At 33.2% G+C, this 20,188-nt stretch overlaps 1 pseudogene; it reads left to right on the top strand.

The window, feature by feature from the left end:
• The first annotated feature begins 32 nt into the window (after positions 1-32).
• LOC110713468 lies at positions 33-20,106 on the top strand (annotated as a pseudogene).
• Positions 20,107-20,188: the final 82 nt, after the last annotated feature.

Below are 20,188 nucleotides of genomic sequence, written 5' to 3'. Positions count from 1 at the left end.
AATCAAGGTGAGTGGTGGTATGGGTGGTGGAGCTGATGGTCAAGGTGGAGCTAAGGCTTGAGTGCGGTCAAGGTGGGACAGAGTTAGGGCCTGTTCTCATTGACTGAATTCAGCTGAACTGAATATTTTATAATTGAAGGAAATTAGGAGCTGAACTGAGCTGAATTGAACTGAACTGAACTGAACTGTGTGCTACAAAATATGATCAAATCTGTTCTTGATCTGCTTCAACTTTGTTCCTCAACTCACTCTTCCTTCTCATTCACTCTCCCATTTTTTCTTTCGCATTTTTCGCATTTAATCTCCCCTGAATTTCCACACCTCAATCTCTTACTCCATTCTCTTCCTTCTTGCAATGTAATTCAATTCCTCTTTTCTTACCAATTTGATTGATTGATCGAGTTGCATTGATTGATTCTAACCAATTTGACTCGTTAATTGCGATCCAATTCAAATGGGTTCCGTACCATCTATGCCGCGTAACGCTAGTGTTGTACCGCAGGATACGGTTGAGTATGTCATCGCTACTTTTGTCGGTGAGAAATCGTTTCCTCTTACCTCTGAATTTTGGAACAAATTGCTTGAGTTACCCCTTCAATTCCATTGGCCTCCTGATCGTGTTCGTCAAGCTTGCGACTCTTTGGGTTAGTTAATTTTTTGTGCATTTGATTTAATTTGATTTTGAGGTTGTTTTTTTCATGCATTTTAACTTGATTTGGTATCACATTGTTGTAGATTGCTTTGTTATTTGATTATATGTTTGAAATTGAATTTAATTTGGGGAATATTTTGTGGGTTTTTTTTTAATAATTAGCAAGGGTTTTAGAGTTGAATTTGATTGATGTTGGGTTTGGGAGATTGTGTGTAGCTAGTAACTTTGAAACTTGGGCTTTCATTTTACCTCAAATACTCGCATTTGTTGCCAAACCGCTTGTTTTGCCTACCGACTTAACTCGTGTCGGATCATCAACACTTTGACATGGGTATGGACTTTTTGGCACTTCAATTTGGGACAAAATTGTGGAAGTTTTACACGAAATAGCCAATTTGTATGTCAAAAATACACAAATGTTGAGTAACATAGGTTATTAGTAATGGAAACACATTAGAATTGGAAACGGTAATGATAAACGTTACATTTGAGACTGTATCAAATACATACATTTTCTTATAGATAAAAAATACTGCTGCAAATTATTGTCATTGAAATTTATATCCGTCTAATATTAAGCTAGATATTATGGATATATAGATTGTGAAGATTTTGAAAAAGGTAAGTAGATTTTTTTTGAAAGATGTTGGATTAAGTAAGAATGATGGTGAAAAGGGTGGTTATGTATATGAAAAAGGTATGAAAAAGATGTAAATGCAAAGAAAGTACCTCAACGAAAAGTGACTAGAACAAAGTAAAAAAAGAGGTATGTATTTTTAATTATACTAGTCGTTGCGCGTGCTCCCCCAACGGTAAGATAAGTAGAACTCGTGGTTGTCTTCATTTTTGTGATATTCGTGGTTGTTGTTCGGGTTTTGTAATAGCAAAGATACATGAATTAAGTACTAACAAGGAGTAGTGATAAAGTTTTTATTGAGAAATATCTATGGGAAAACAACTGCTATAAGTGAAGTTATCTAGAACTTGTTATAATTTAATGATTTTTGTTTAAAAAAACTATACTATTGTTGTAGATATTATTTTAAATGTAAAATATAGGATAGAATTGTATATTAGTTTATTAGACTTTTTGAAGTAGAAAATTTTCAAGTGGTTCGGAGAAATATGATTTGTGTACCGGTCATTTATTTATAAATTTTTATATGTACAATTATATGTTGGGAGGGAATAGCTTTACACTTTTTATATTTAAGATTATAGTCGCTGGAGCACACACTACGCGCGTGCCTCCCCGATGGTATGATATGTAATATTCGTGGTTGTGATCGCGTTTCATAACTTGGGGTGTTATTAACAAGATAAATTGATGTTTACGAGATCTTATTTGTGTAGTAGTCACTAACTTGATTTTAAGTTCTTCCTATCTTTTCTTCCTTCATATATACCGTCTCTTATATTTCTTCCTTGTCTTATCTCATTTCCCTTTTCTATTCATCCTTGCTTTCTTTCACCTTCTTGTTCTATCCACTCTCTTGTATAGTTGGAATTGTTTAGTAAGTCTCTCTCTCTTATTCTCTACCGACCCTTCTCACTTTCCCAACTCATCTCTCTCTTTATCACTCTATCTCATTTCTCTTTTCTATTCATCCTTGCTTTCTTTCACATTCTTTCATCCTTGCTTTCTTTCACATTCTTGTTCCTTTTTTCTCTAACCTATCCACTTTTCTAGTCTAGCTCAAATGGTTTAGTAAGCCTCCCTCTCTTTCTTATTCTCTCCCGACCCTTCTCTTTTTCCTGACTCATCCCCCTCTTTATCACTCTATCTCTCTCTCCCTGCCCCTCATTCTCTTATTTGCTCTATTTCTTTCTCTTCTGACCCTTATATCTCTCTTTTTCTCCAAGACTCTCTCTCTCCCTCCTCCTGGCTCATCTCTCTTTTTTTCACCTTCAACAGTTTAATGTACAACTATTGAAAAAAAAAAAACAGAGCATAATGTACAACCAATTAACAATTTAACATGCAACAACTTCCACTCCAAATTATCCAGAACAAAACAAATTGATTATATTCATAGATTATACATGTATCCAAAAGAAGAATCAAACCAAGCTATATAGAGCACACGATCAGTAGATAATTTACAAAGAATATAGAATTTTGGGCCTAGAAAATTCTCGAACATAAAAAATGAATCTCAAAATGTGTAAAAGAACAAGCCAAAAAGCTATGAAGCTCAATATTACTACTCCGTACTACATATCAGTGAACTCTTTTGAAGCACACATTTTGTTTTTCCTGAACGACAAGATAAAGAAAAGCAACCTGTTGCATTTGAAGTCATAATTGTCATCGCTATATGCTTGATGCAATGAGCTGCAGTTGCTACCTTAGAGTATTAACCTGAAAGACTCCAATTAACCAAAACCAAATATATTAGTTGAAAAGGAATTCTTGATATTACACTTGTAGTGTCATCATATAACTTCTACCACAAAGTTAATACGGAATAGTATGTTACAAGCTTAGATCAATACTGAGATAGTTTTCTTGTTTTTACAAGAATACCTCATTGTTTTGTCTGTTAACAGACATTTATTGATCCCTAATCAAAAGCATAAAGTGTAGTAATAGTATATACAGGATTTCAAGTTCATAATTACATAAACTACATATGAAATTATACGGATCGTTGAGCACTCTGCTTATAATTTATAATAAAGTAATACATGGTGTCCATTTTGGATCAAGAGTGTGTTATAAAGGTTTAATCATTGAAGATAATTCAAAACAATTAGTTCAATTTTGAAATCATACAATCTTTTAATAAAAAAAATGTTAAGAGTCATCTTTTTTTTTAAATGAAAATTTACCGAAGAGCAACAGCTCCAAGATGGTAACGCGAGGGTTCTTGACTCCTTTGCTTGTCAGAGCAAATTGTCTAGCAACCTTCATTAAGAAAATAATCACTTATACATTTAACGATCTTAATCAAAAAAATAAATAAGGCCCTAGCTTTAGAATGCTGAGAAATCAAATCTCTATTTTTTACATATACATTAATCCTCATCACTTTGGCAAATTATCAATTAGTCATTATCCAAATAGTCATTAATCAAACTTGGCCACATTTTAACTTTATAACTAATGTGTAAATAAATGGAAGAAGGGAAGACAAAATAAATAAGAGTTAGCACCCCAACCAACTCAACACAACAACACCACATAGACATCAAATGAGCAATAACAGCCCGCTGCAATAGAACCAGGGTAGCAGACCGCGGTAAATTCCAAAAGGCATAACTCCTAGCACACAACTCCAAATCGAGAAATTCTTGAGCCTAGATTGAATAACTTTTCAAGATCTACAACATTGATGAAGGGACTATGAGCAAAAAACAACTTTAGGTCGATATTTTTGGACGAACAGAACAGCAGTAACAGGCAGCACCAGAATAACAGCAGCAACAGCGTGAAACAACAGCTACCCTCTATAGTCACTCACAACAGCAATATCTAACTTGACAACATAAATTTTGGCAGCAAACACGATATGCTTATAAGCAAATTAAAAAGAGAAAATCTTGGGAGAAAATGGAAAGATAGGGAAAAAATAACAAGTAAGTTATTCATATTAAAGGTTAGATGAAAATTGAACCAATAAGAACAAGAAAGAGAAAGGGGAGATAGAATTGCACCTGTAGATCAACAATTCTATTACAAATCAGACAATAATGCTACTAACAATATAAAAAATCAACCCAAAAAAACGATACATCACTCAAATTCAACCCAAAAAAACCACCACACCTCTAAACTGAAGCAAGCAACACTACCTAATTGCAAGCTTGTTTTTTGTAACCACCCCCAACCCAACATGTGATCCAGAGACCAAATTATTAGCATCCACATTCAACATGATAATACCTTTAGGGGGGATCCAACCTGATGCAGAAGGGTAATCATGAGCTGCAGTTCTAAAGAATACTTTGTGTTCCTGCAGAACCAAATAGCACACATCATAACAAGTATAGTTGCGAGTCAAGAAGGATTATTACAGCAAGGATAAGAGGAGTTTTCCCTGAAGAAGCAGCACAGTTCGGAGCCACATCCTTCCTTTTATCCCCTGCCATAAGAAAATTTCGGAAGATTCAAGCCTTTAAGGCATAGATCATATAAGTCATAGAGCATATGAGTCTTATGATCTAGTACTTTGAAAGTGTAAGAATCAACACGTGACAACAATCATCATGATACTTGCACATAAGCTAAACAGAGCAGAAATTCTCCAAGCTCATAAAATTAAGGTTCAATACTAAGACTAACTCAATTGCATCAACTTTAAATAGAAATCATATATAATAAGCCTCGAAAAATTAAACATGTATATGTTTGTAAAATTATTATGATAGCATGCAATTAGAACAACTATACTTTTGAAATAAAAATAATTCCTAAGCATATCTAGAAACCAAACACTGAGAAATACACATACACACACACAAACACACAAAAAAAAAAAAAAAAAAAAAAAAAAAAAGTAATACCCACAAAATAACTGTAAGTGTTAATCAATTGCTTCCATACTAAAATTAAATTCAACTCTGCCAAATGCCATTAACAAAATTTCAGCATAATTAACCCATAATTCCTCAATACATAACTCATAATTCCTTAAGTGCAATCATTAAGCATTCAAAGCTGATTAGAGATCGATGAACAAAAAAATGTGTTTTGTGATGAAATGTCAAAATTAAATTAGGATTTTTGCAGCAAAAATCAGATTGCCATTCTTTCAATGAAGGTTTACAGAGAAAGGGATATAATATTGGTATAATGACAACTTTTATGGCTTTGCATTGCCAAATCAGTGTACTCCACACAGTCCACAGGTAGGTTGTGGAATGTGGCAATTGCCACAGTCGGGTTGTGGTGTAGACTTTTCTCATGCGACCAAGCAGGAAAATGTAAAGTCAATAGAGGCAGAATACTGAATTTTGTCTGGCAATTTTAAATCGGTGCCACCTTTAATAGTCTAACATACATCCTTCAAGAATTTCCAAGAAGTTTTAGTCGAATGAGGTTTATGTGATGACAAGTGGATTGACTTAATTGTGGAATGCATAAGCCATAATTTGGCTCATCCCACAATCCAGCTCCATATTCTTAATAATTGTATACAAGCAAATGAATGAAACTATGAAAGTATTACAAGAAGTGTGGCTCATAAACTTTGTCTGAAGCTCACACCTATGTTGCCTTATAGAATTGCTGTTGGGGTTGCTAGGTTATCGCTTCTATGGGCCTGGCATCTGATGAGGAGGGAGAGAGAGAAATGACAACCTAAAAAGGAAAGAAAACATTGTTGCAAATAATGTGTAGGATTCATTTTTGGCTAAAGTTGCAAATAATGTGAAACAGAGGTAGTACATTTTTTTTTGGAAACACTTTTCATTGTTTTAATTACTGTTAGCTGTATTTTTAGTATCCTGACTACCCACCCTCCTGTATTGCACATTCACACTGAGTACGTGGTATGAATTAAAATGATTGCTTACTGGCTCAGTCTTTGTTTTTTCTATCTCCCTGTTCATGCAGCGCAGAACAACTATTACACAAGGCATCTTGCGAAACTCTTGATCCACTTATCATATTGTTTGCAAGATTGTATTTCATGCCCTGGTGCTCCATCCATTACCTTTATGAAGGCTCTAAATGCTGCCTACTTATCTTCAGTTTTTCTTATACACACAATAGAAATAGCAAGACTGGAAACTTTGAAGAATTACATCTTTCTCTGGATAATCACGAGGTACCAAGTGGATTTCCTGAAGGTAATTATATAGTGTGTCGGGTTTGGGTACAAGATGTGTAGTGACTGTGGTACCTTTTATGCATTGAATGTGTTGTGTGAATACATCTGCATTACTTGTCATGTGATTTCTTACTTTTTATGTGAAAGTCTTGCATTGGTATCCGAGAGTGGCCTAGTATATTTATGTTTCCCCCTCTCCCCTCCCACCCCCAAAAAGAGAACTTTACTTATTAAAGATTTAAAGTGTACTTAAATCGCAACTGATTTTTATACTTATTTGTATAGGTATGTAATTGATTAAAGAAATTATGTTGGTATGATATGTTGACATTTATGTTGCATTGGTAGAATAACAATATCAATAATCTGACACTGATGTTTTCAAGAGATAAAAATGTACCATAGATCTTACTGAATTGCTTGTGTTTTAAATAACAAATAAAAGGCCAAAACAACTTTCATTTGAAAGTGGAGGTAGTAGTTTATAGAAAAGAAGTTGCAACTACCTTGCTTGATATCTTTCTCAAAAAAAGAAAAAAAAAAAAACCTTGCTTGATATCTGTCAATTAGATCGAGTTTCTAGCATAAATATGTAATATGTAAGGCAGGGAACAAAGGTGCACACATAGGTTTTGTGAAGCAACTTCTTTAAATAAAAAAGTATTTTCTTTTAACAAATTTTAAATATTATTATGTCCCAGTCTCTGAACTTAGTTTATATAATGTTATGTCCCAGTTCTAAAGCTTAAAGTGTTGGAATCATTGTCAACACTGCTACTCAGAATATTCTGTGATTAACATGCTGTAATTTTCTTTGATTTACATCTCATTTAGTCTATTTGCTATTTGGAATTTTGGACTATGAAGATCTATTATCAATTCCTTATGTTGGCATTGGAGAACTTTCTTCTTTCACCCTCTTCTCTGTTCTAGTTTATTGTTTTAGTAGCTTGCTTACTCTGGAGCCCATTTGTGGGCCACTTGAACATTATGATGTCTCATAAGTCATAATAAGTGAAAGATTTATGATTTAAGTTTTATTTACTTGACATTTTGCAATGAATGCGGATGCTACTTTTTAAATGTAATTTGTGTTGTCATCACCCCTCTCCTTAATTTTTTTTTTTTTTTTTTTTTTTTAAAAAAAAAAAGAGGTATTGTAGGATTACTAATTTTTCTTCCTGATGGGACCTGATCTGCAGATGAAAGTGTTGGAAACATCGTTATCCGCAGTGTACTTAGCTTTATTGGCACAATTGAGGCTAGGTATGGAGTTAAAAACAAATTTCTTATTTAAGACAAGATTTAAGCCCATGCACAGTTTTTTATTTTCTACAATTTTGTATACTTGTCTCTTGTGTGGGGCCGCTTCTTCTATTTAGTTTTTCTTCTTTCCTCTTCTTTTCTTTTCTTAAGAATCAAGGTAGATTCTTTTGAATAATATTTTATTTGAATATAAATCTTCTTAAAGCAAAAGACAATCATTTGCTTATGTTGCTCTATAAATTGTTCATATAATTTAATTCTATGATCTCATTTGTTTGTTTAGTTGCTTATATGTCGCTTACATTAATAGCTTTGTATGTGATTATCCTAATTCTCTAACCCAAAACAAATAAAACCATATATAGTATAACATGTTTTTCCCTTCCATCCTTAGATTGGTTCTTCAAATTTTTTTGAAAATTAATGATAATTTGTATGTTTTGCAATAAATTGTATTCTGATCCAACTTTTGTCATGAAAAGATTTACAAATATTAAATATGGTAGAGGAATATCAATATAAAAATCAGAACATTATTACGAAACAATCGAACAATACCTTTAACTACTTCAAGGAAAAAAAAAAACCTAAATCTTCCCTCCTTCCACGGCAAAAGTATAATTATTATATTTTAACCTGCCTACCATGAAATATTAAAATGCTGAAATCCCCTACAATATTTGTAGTTAATTGATTATACTTCCTTTGTTTCAAAATAATTGCAACACTAATTTATTTGGAATGTTTCAAAATTATTGCAACACTTTTTTTTTTTTTTTTTTCCTTCTTTCCTCTATATCTTCCTTAATATATTTTTTACTCTTAACTTTTTCCACTCTCTTGTACTAAATAATGTGTCAAACCCTAAGCATTATAACTTTAGTGAAACAGAGGAAGGACAAAAAAAATACTCATTAGTCTTTCATTTTATAAATTAATTTACAATCTCCGACAAAGATTTGTCGGTTTTAACTTTTGTCATAGTTGGATTTTAATATTGTACAATTAAGTAAGTTTTTGTTTTTTTTTTAATTTTTTTTTATTAGTCAAATACTCTTTCCATCCCTATTTAGTTGGAAGACTTCGACCAACACAGTTTTAGGCATGTTTTATTGACTTCCTATGTTACTGTAGAAAAGGTAGAGGGTTATATACTATTATAGGTGTGAGTGTTGGGGTATTTTTTTTGTAATAGTTTGTGGATGATGGGTATTATTTTTTCTATTAATTTTTTTATTTTATAGTTAGTGGATCGTAAGTTAGTAACATCGTAAGGGATGGAGGAGGAAGATTTTTGTTGATGATACACTTTTGGTTCATCTAGCCGACCCCGCTTTTGGGATTAAGGCTTTGATGGATTGATTGATTTATTTTATAGTTAGTGGGTAATGGGTTCAAAGTAGGTGAGAGATAAAAAAAAATGAGGGTCTTTATGGAAAGAAAGACAATCGTGTTAACTAATTAGGGACGGAAATATGGATAGATACTCTTACAGAAAATAGCGCCATATTTATTTTTGACTGATTTAGAATGTTAGATTTGTCATTTACTACTTCCTCCGTTTTTTTAATACTTGCAATACTTCCCTAAAGTGGAAATATTACAATACTTGTAACACACTATAAATGGAAAGTTTATTGGGAAAAAGTTGTACTATTTTTCTTATTTAAAGCACATGGTCCATTAAATTATACTCCAAAAAACCTCTCACCCATTTTAAAATGTATTACATCATGTGAACCTGACTTTTCTTAAATAGCGTAAAAAAGTTTGAGTTGCAACTATTTAAAAACGGAGGAAGTAGTTTTTAGTCTATCTGCATATAGCAAAAGATAAATTTTATATATTTTGATTTGATTAATTTATAATCGCCTATCTGATTAGTTGATTTTTACTTATGGGATCTTTGAAATATTCAATTCTAGTATTATATATAATCTCTTTAACCATTCGTCTGATTTTAATTATTGCTTATGAGGCACTCTGCACTCCAAATGCTACCAAGAAATGCCTCCTTAATATATATACATTAAATAATTCTTTCCATCATCATCCTGAGACTGGTTCACTTGGAATGCAAGTCCTCACACATACCAGCTTCACTGTGAACTGCTTAACTTCATGATGGCCGCCATGTCGACTCAGCTTCTGTCTGGCCCATCATCAGGACCGAAGGATTTCCATCCATTTCTAGATGCTATTATGTCTCAGGTGATGGGAATAACAGTGGCTTCTTAGTTTTCAACGTGATTGTCTAAGACCCTAGCTCTCTTACAATTTTATCATGAACTTACTATCTAAAATTTCAGGAAGCTTCTCTGGTTGCATCGGTGGTTTCCAAGCTGCTGATAAATTATATTTCCCAACCACGCAGTGGTTTCAGTGGTGCATCTTACTCTGCCTTTGAAGGGAGTCAGTCTGGTGTCTTACAAAAAGTTGGATCAGTTGCTGGTAAAAATTTCTTTGATGCATATATCTCCTCTACTTATTTTTAGTAGTGGTTTTTCCTATGAATAATTAACCCTTGCTTAGATCTTAACTAGGAATGTTTTAAATTAGGCAGTGATGATGTTGCTTTTTTTTTCTTTTTTTTTTTTTTTTTTTTCCCCCCTAATTTTTCTTTTAATTTAAACTCAATATAGATTTCTTTGGTTGTTTTTATTGAGATATTGTAATACGTAATTAGAATAAGTGCAATTGCTCATTTGAATGGCTTGTTTGTACTTTGTAGTGTTGGCTTGTTGAACAAAACATCCTTGATTTGTCTCTTCAACATATTAGTATTTTACTTCCTGTAATTAGCATTTTCAACAGTTTTTGCCAAGTCTCACTTCATCATTGTAAAGCTCTTAGTCTTAAGTATCAATTGCAGATTGGGAAATGTTATATCCACTGCAAGCCTGATGTCGTTTAAAAGCAGTTTACCACAAATTAAATGTTACATGTGATAAAAATAGCCTAATGTACAACCCACCATCTCCGAGCCAATGGTAGTGCCCGTGTTTATAACACAGCAACTTTTTATCTTAGCCTAGTAGAGTAGTGTGGGATTCTGTGGAAGAATTTTAATTGACTGTCACTCTGTCCACTAATAATATACTATAAGGTTAATGTAATTTTTATTTTTATTTTATTGCTGCCAATTGTATTTATACTTGTTTATTGGTGCTGATTTCATTCAATTTATTTAAGATTTGTGAAGTTGACATGATCACAATATCAATCAATCAAAGCCTTAATCCCATAAGTGGGGTCGGCTAACATGAACTAAATTTGATTATTCTGTGTAGTCATCGACATAAACCTCATATCTATATACCTCATATCCTTCCTAACTCCTTCCCATTAAGTGACTTTTGGTCTCCCTCTCCCTCGTTTAACCCCTCCATGGTCCCACTCTTCCACTCCTCGAACCGGTGAACCCTCGGGTCTTTGTCTTTCATGCCCAAACCAACGCAGGCGATTTTCTCGTAGTTTATCTGCAATGCCTGCTACACCTACTTTCTCGCGAATTACCTCATTTCTGATTCTATCTCTTAGAGTGTTCTCACACATCCATCTTAACATGTGCATTTCCTTAACCTCCGTTTTTTAATGTGCTCCTTCTTAAAACCCAACATAACATTCTGTACCATAGTGCAACACCGGTCTTATGGCAGTCCTATAGAATTTTCCCTTCAATTGTAAGGGAATGCTTCGGTCACATAACACTCCCGTGGCCGCTCTCCAATTAAGCCACCCCAACTTAATCCCGTGGGCCACGTCTTGATCAATGTCACCATTCTTCTGGATGTTCGACCCAAGATACTTAAAACATTCACTCATGGTCAAATCCTTTCCATCCAAACTCACCACTTTTGTCCCTTTCTGAGTACTAAATCGACAAACCAAATATTCAGTCTTACTCCGACTTAGCTTAAACTCTCTAGATTCCAACCTTTGCCTCCATTGCTCCAACTTGGCAGTAACCCCATCCTTAGTTTCATCCAACTTGGCATTAACTCCAACTTGACATGATCACATAATATGACTTTTTATGTTTCAAGATTCATAAAGTTGTAAGATATTGAAAATCAGGGTAGTCAATATATTTGGATAGATATTTCAGCAAAGATTTAATCAGCTGTTTGGATTTTGAAACATCTGTAAATGTTGTCTAACTCATCAAAGTTTCATGATTTAGTAAAGAAGCTATAATTCTAGGCCACTTTCCATAAATTATTTACTTTTGAGCTGTCATCTTATGCATGAAAGGTTAAATTTGGATATTTTATTTCTCTATTCTTTCCCTTCTACCCTGCTTATGCAACATCATTTGTTGTTATGCTGTGCTGACATTTTTGCATTGCATTTGCAGCTAACTTTGTGTTATCCCACTCAATCTCATTGTTGGTTCAAACAATGAAGCTTCAAAAAGTCTATTGGCACAGAACAGTCTTCATATACTACTTATTCTTGTACATTTTCGTAAATGTGCTGTTGTCGATGATCCCATTATTGGTAAAAATGATGGTAATGGTGCTTCAGATGCTTTGCATATAGAAAAGACATATTTTTGTGAAAATCCTTTTTGCAAGGCTTTAGAAAATGCAAGGGATGTTGAATGTAAGTGCTTCAGTCTATATTCTTCCTTTCATTTTTTTTTTTTTTTTTTGGGTTTGATTAGTCATCTTTTTGCAGTTGATCGGCTTGATGTTGAAGGGAATGCTCACAGTGGCCCACTTGCGAGGGTACCCTTTGCCTCACTTTATGATACTTTAGGAATGTGAGTGTCTTTTTATCTACTAATAATTCATAATTATAATTATTTCACTTGATTTATTCATTACTCATATTTTTTACCGTCACAGTCTACTAAAATTTAGGAATTTGAGTGGCTGACTTCCTAGGGGTGCCCTTTTGCCTCCTTCTTGGCTTCCCCGTAGCTCAAAACTTGTCCCCAGTTTTTGTAGATCTATTTACTTGTTATTAATTTTTTTTAAATGATGCAGACAGTTGTGTGGAAGATTACCTGAAATTCTTGTGATATTATACAGAGTTTGCGTATATTGCTAATAATAAGGATAGAATAATGGGGTTAGGGGATGTATGACTTTTTATTTGCCTGGGTTGGAGATATACTTTAAGGTGTAATACATTTTCCTTAAAATGGGGTTAATAGTTACCCAGTCCCCTCCGCTGAAATAACCTTTCCCCCTTAACAATTGCTTTCTTCTCTTTGTAGTCTGTCATCTTACTTGCATTTCAGTTCTTTATTTCAGCTCCATCTCTCTCTCCCCTGTACTTCTGACTTTCTTCGACCTACAAAGGCTCCTTTTCAATCTCCATCCCTTTTCCTTCATTGACAGCCTCTCAAACCACTAACCACCAGCCTTCACTTCTACCCTGTTCCTTCCCTTCCCCAAGTGCATCTTATGAACACCACCTCATCTCAATTCCCAATGAGATTTTTCACAGCCTTGTGCATGTAGTTAAAGGAGGCAAAAGGCACTGAATTATACTTCATTATTCTTTTTCTATCTTCCAATCTCTTAAATCTGCAAGTAATATTATTAAACCTTTCTTTATAATGATTTTTAAGGAAAATTTGCCAAAAATCTCCTTACAATACAAAACCTTTTTTTTTTTTTTGGAAGAAACCACCTTGTAAATTAATTTATTTTTTGTAAGAACACACCTTAATTTAATTTAATTTTTTTCCCCGGAATAGACATTATGCCGAATCCCAACTTTTGACCTTGTATCATGTGAGGGGCATGTGATCTCTTAAAACCATCATCCTTTATTTTTTTCCCTGTTCCCTAACCAACACCACTGATAGGCTAAAATCGTATCACCTAATCAAATTTAAATCTTAAAATCCTCTAACTAAAGTAGATAGGGAAGTAGGGTTGAATCCACAGGAAAACAATGCTCTTTAAGTCATAATCAATTAAAAATAGATTACTGGGAACAATTGTTTGAAAAAGATTATGCTACGACAATAATCAAATTAGGGGAAAATCAATAATAAAAGGCATAGGGCATAGGTTCACCAATGAACAATAATTTAGGATAAAACACAGCCATCAACAATCAAAGTAATTCCGACAAATAAGCATCAAAGTCCACTACCAGTCTTCCCTAACAATTGTAAAGAGCCAAAAAGAATTGTACTTATCTTAACATGAATTATTTTTATTTTTTTCTAAGTTGTCAAAGCCAGGCCAGCTTTTTTCTTTGTAAATATAAAACCTGGGGTTGGCAGGAGGAGTTGTAGATTCTTTGGTTTTTCCTTTTTAATGAAGAAAATAGTTAATACATGTCTCGAAAGTTTGTCTTTGCTTCTATATTTGTTTTCCTGACTGAAAAGCGTCTATTTCTGCAAATAAATCTTTGAAGGGGCATATTGGAGATTATGTGAACTTATTTAATTTGAAAGGGAGAAAAGAATTTTGACAAACATTCCAAAACAGTTAATAATGACTTTTAGATTTGTTTGGGGAGGGAGGGATACCATGCTTGAATGTGAACGGGAGAGCAGCAATCAGTACAACTAGTATATGGTTTATACCTTAAAAATTTGTTTTCATGTTAGTAAAATGACAATCTTCCCCACTAACATTGGAATAGAGCCTAAAGGTTTCTAGCTCTGCTGACAAGTAACTGGGATTAGTTAATCTGCAGCAATGTAACCCTTCACTACCAATGTACATTGTACTAGATATTGTGTGTATTAAAGTATTATATGATTTCCCTGCTGTCTAAATACTTTGGGCCTTTTCAATCCTTGTTAAAACTTTTCCAGTTTGCTTAGAACATGTGTCTCATTTATACAGCAGTAGCACATAGTCTAAAAGTCTTCAGCTCTGCTGGTCATCTATTGACTATTGTTAATCTGCTGTGTTCCCATTACAGGTGCTTAGCTGATGAAGCTGCTATCCTGCTTCTCTATTCTTTGGTGCATGGGAATGCAGATTTTCTGGAATATGTGTTAGTGCGGACTGATCTCGATACTCTGGTATGACGTGAATCTGAAATATTACGTTGTTTATATGTAGAACCTTTTCCTTTGTTTTTTTTTTTCCTAAACTTCTTTTTTTATTTATTTATATATTATTTATTTTTATTATTGGTGTTTAAGGGTTTAAGCATTTGTTGCTTTAATGTTCTGCTTGATTTATCATGTGATACCAGTGACCTGTAACCGTGACTTAGCAAGCTTATGTATTATGTAGTAAATTGTTGAATAGTTGTATGATGCGATAAATAATTGCTTGTATGCAGACTAACCTAATTTGTCATTGCTATTGTGTTTATCCAGTTGATGCCTATCTTGGAAATTTTGTATAATGCTCCAAATAGGACATCAAATCAGATCTACATGCTGTTGATTATTCTTCTTATTCTCAGTCAGGATTCTACTTTCAATGCTAGTGTTCACAAGCTGGTTAGATCCTCCGTCTTGGCTTTGTTTGCTGTCTCCAAGTTTATAGCTTAGCATTATCAAGTTCATAACTAATGTGTAGCTTCCTCTTGCTTCTCCCTCTCCCCTCTTCTGTATTTCTTGGAGCAGATGCTACCAAATGTACCTTGGTATAAGGAACGACGCCTGAACTATACATCTCTTGGATCATTGATGGTCATAATACTTATAAGGACTGTGAAGTACAACTTATGTAGGCTGCAGGTACAATATACAGTCCATTCTTTTCAAAGTTTATAAAAGTATAGGCACTATCTTATAAACTTTTTTTATTCCCTTGCTTGTATTGAGACAGTTGGGCTTTAAAATTTTTTAATTTATATTATTTATTTATTTATTATTATTGTTATTGTTATTGTTATTGTTATTGTTATAGTTATTGTTATTGTTATTGTTATTGCTATTATTGTTATTATTGTTATTGTTATTGTTATTGTTGTTATTATTATTGTTATTATTATTATTGTTATTGTTATTCTTATTATTGTCATTCTTATTATTGTCATAAATGCTAATGTGTTATATTTAAAAAAAAAAAAACCCCTTATTCATAATAACGAAAAAGGAGTAATAATGTTAATTTGAAAAGTGGAATTTATTATTGTAATTCCACTCATTAACCAAACATCATGATGGAGTTATAATTATGAATTCCTACTTCTTCCCAAACCATATAATTGAAATATAATGTTAGGATTTAAATTAAATAATTGAAATTAAGCATTTGAAATCAAATTCGGCTTTTTTAACATTACCTAAGCGCATTTTTGTGCATTTACCTAGATCATCGTGCCTGAATTTGAAATTTAGAACAAACAAGTACATTTATATTTGAAGGTTACATCAATAGTGGTAGTCATATCATCAAAATGAAATAGACCAGCCTAGGGGGAGGGGTAATATTAGATGGTTATGATTAGCTTGGTTAGGAAGTTAGTGACTTAATTAGAGTTGAGGCAGTTATGAAATTCAGAAGTGCCTTTATATCGAGGAGATCAGTGAGAAGGAAAACAAGCAGGAAAATTTGGTCGAATATTATTTTACTCTTTATAGCTTTTACTGGGTATCCAGCCAATTGAATGTCTGGGATTGTTTATCCCATTTGATGATAATTGTTATGAAGAAAATCTATAGTATCCTTCGTTTACCCATTGCCGCATTGGTCTCTGGAGATAAGAGAAGTTTGTTTTGGCAGTGTTTTGTTTTTCTTTATATTTAAGAAAACTAGGTAGACTACCTAATTCGTGGGTTTTGACTTACAGTGATTTTAATATTAAAAGAGAGAAATTAAAGAGTATAGTGAAACTGCCCCCTAGCCTTAAAGTACCCTAGAACCATTTCCACCAATATTAGGTATATAGATCGCAAAGTTAGACGAATGACTGAGTGGTAATTGATGGAAGCTGTATCCTCACATTGGTTATTTGACTATAATGATTGTGTGTCTTATGGTAAATCTGGGTGCCTTGGTTGCTGGGGAATGTTGTTATTCATATTATAATGTCCCTAGAGTGGAGATGTTATGGAATGGTGTTGTGGTTTCAGGCCTTTTAGCTATAAAGTCTTCGTTTCAATACTTAAAGCAACATATTTATTTTAGAATAGTCTTGCCTGATTGGATGCTTTCATTTGATTCTATCAAAGGTTACATGTCCACCCAGTGTATGGTCTTGTTATTTATCACCTTGCATTTTTCGTTACGGTGAACACTATTGTGGAGTTTTATGTATGTAGATACGTTGATTTATTTTGTGTTATGATTTCTTTGGATGCTTTTTCCGTGCAGGATGTTTATCTCCACACGAACTGTCTGGCAGCTTTGGCGAATATGGCTCCTCATGTTCATCGTTTGGATGCATATGCATCACAAAGATTAGTCAGCCTATTCCATATGCTGTCTTGCAAGTATATGCTCTTCCTTTATTTCATCTCTTCTTTGATTTTATTAGTGAACTGGCTGTAGTGATAAAATTAAAATAAGGTGGGTGTACAATAAATATTGAACATCAGGTGTAAAGTTATACTAAAAAAATCTGAAGTTCTATTTAGTATCGATAAAATGCTCTCCAATATTTTACGATGTAATTTTTTTTTTTCTAATGTATAAAGGTAACTATATTAACCTTTGTAAAACATTTCTCTCAAAATCACCTCTTATTGTACACTAAAAATTATAACAGGTTAAAAGTTATCCTGAAAAAAGGTTAGAAGTTACCCCAAAGCTGCTAAAAAGTTGCCCTAAAATTGGCCAGTCTACTTTAAAGTTACAGTACACTGGATGTACCTATGAGTTTTTGTAATTTGTATGCTTGTTAACATATGAAATGCAACCAGGTACACCAAGTTAGCAGAGCTGCAAAATGATAAGATGCAAATAAATAAAGTAAACTCCACGGAAGGCGACAACATGTTGGAAGATGTGGTAATTGTTGGATTTGGTTGTGACATGGCTCTGTAATACTTAATATATCTTTGCCTGTGATCTGTATGGTATGGTATGTTGTTAAAAGGGTGAAATTTTTCACAGTCCATGGAGCTGCATATTTATACTGATTTCTTGCGGATTGTTCTGGAAATAATAAATGCAATTCTGACGTATGCTCTGCCACGGAATCCAGAGGTATAGTGTACTAGATTCTTAAAACTGTAATGAGCAAATAATAGTGACTTTTCATTTCCTTACTGTTGCAAATTATATGTATCTGTTCAGGTGTTTATGCGGTGATGCACAGACAGGAGATATTTCAGCCCTTCAGGAATCATCCCAGATTTAATGAACTGCTTGAAAATATCTTTACTGTATGTTTGATGAGTTCGCAAAATTCTTTACTTCAGATTTTATTCTTTTGTCACAAAGTGTGTTCATCTTCTGCATAACAGAATCCTCTTCAGGTGATGCAGTTTCCTATGTGATACAATGTGTTATTCTTTTCAATATTTAGGTTTTAGATTTCTTCAACACTCGAATGGATGCTCAAGAGTTAGATGGTGAGTGGTCTGTGGAAAAGGTGCTTCAGGTTATAACCAACAATTGTAAATCCTAGCGTGGGGAAGGAATGAAGGTCAAATTACAAATATTTTTGTGTTCTTTTTCATCCATCTTTAGAAAATATGTTGAGTACAAGTTTTCTGTCGACCCTCACATTTTTTTCGTTTCACCAGATGTTCACTCAATTGCGTTTCACTTATGAACAAGAAAGCCATCCTGAAGAGTTCTTCATTCCATATGTGTGGCAGCTTGCTGTAGCTAAATGGTATTCTCTGTCTTTCTAGGATATACACCCGTTTCTTTTGTTAGTCCTTTTTTGAATCTTGTAGATTCCAATGCAAATTGAATCTAGTACTTTATCTACAAATATATATTAGAAAAAACATACTTATGTGTAGTTTCATTATATCAACTTATTTTAGGAAAATGGACATCACCAGTCCCAACTATGGCCAATCTTGGCGGTCCTAACTTTAGGCGGGATATGGTCCCTAACAACATATTAACCGATTTCACCTTTAATAGTGCCATTTGTCTTAGTTTTCATTAGGCGTAGTTAAAAAGAAATTAAAAATAAAATCCTTCACCACCATTAACACCTACCCCCTCCCTTTAGGCCTTGTTCTCTTCACCTTAAAACAATACGTAATCTTCACCACTAAAAATTCAACACATGACAATTTTAACCGGCCTGGTCATAATAACTGTTTTAAAAAGGACCCCCTTAAAGTTGGGACCGTCATGAGCTAATTGATAATTGGGATCTTTAAAGAAAAATGTCTTAGTTAGGAGTGGTAGCATCTATCTTTTCCTTAAGTTTTTTTATTTTTTATTTTATTTTTATTTTTTATTTTTATTTTTTATTTTTTATTTTTTTAAAATACATTTTTGCATATTTATGCTTAAATGTGTGCATTGGAAACTATGCACAACGTGGAACTACACCGACTAATAGAAACAACTGAGTCTTTTGGACAAGTACTATATATGTTAATATCTGAATTGGCTGAAATTAGTTATTCTGAATTTAAAACACTTTATTTCCATTATAATTGATAGCAAGATCTAGTAGCTCCACATGTTTAGGTGATGATTTGTTAAATAATAGTGTCAGCATGTCGAGCATGTCTTTTTATAAAAAAAACGTAAAGATTATAATAATAATTGTCTATAAGAATAACTAAGAACGAAAAATAAAAAATGCAAACGCAAATCAATTGAATAATTACAATATTAATTTAGCATCATGTACAGAATTCTAGAGTGTGTCATCTTAAAATCTTAGCATGTTAACTGCATAATCTGTGAGTTTCTCATTTTCTTTGAGAAAATGTACAGGAAAGATGATCCGGGTAGTCAACCATTAATTTTTGCTGTAAAGTATTTGCTATGTATTATCATGCTAACATGTCAATATATCCTGCAGTGGATTTGCTTTCAGTCCCAGCAAAATAAACTTGTTTTCAGTTGATTTGCCAAGAGAGGTAAAGTTTCTGTTCCTTTAAAATGATGGCAAAAAAAGAAGAAAATTGAAAAAAAAAAAATTCAGTTTCACTCTGTCATGTGAGATATTTAACACTATTTTCATGGTGTAGACTGCTTATAGAGGTGAAGGAGATCATAAAAATCACGATGAAGAGTTGAGTGCGCAGGAAGTTGAGCTTGACCCTTAGCGGATGAAGACTAGGGGTTTACATTTTGAAGTGATATTATACGAATGTAAATATAGATGTATTAGCAGAGAATGTGTAATTCTTCTTATTCTTTCTGTCCATATGTTGGAGTAATGTAAAGGGCCTTCCTATAGTATGGCATATGTGAATGATGCTATGTAATATTTCTTATAGAATAAATGCTCTCAAATATATTGATTCAACTCCCATATAAGTGTGACTAATTTTTGGTTCAATAAGTTTTAGGGAGCTATTTTATCATTCTATATCAAGGCCTAGTTTTACAATTGACTGCTGGGTAGTTCAATTTGCTAAAGAAAAACTATGCCACCATTTCACAGCAGCTGAAAAGTACGAAAATGGCCTATA

The sequence above is a fragment of the Chenopodium quinoa genome, unplaced genomic scaffold (assembly GCF_001683475.1).
Source record: "Chenopodium quinoa cultivar QQ74 unplaced genomic scaffold, ASM168347v1, whole genome shotgun sequence".
Lineage (NCBI taxonomy): Eukaryota > Viridiplantae > Streptophyta > Magnoliopsida > Caryophyllales > Amaranthaceae > Chenopodium > Chenopodium quinoa.
This window is presented reverse-complemented; position numbering and strand designations above follow the sequence as displayed.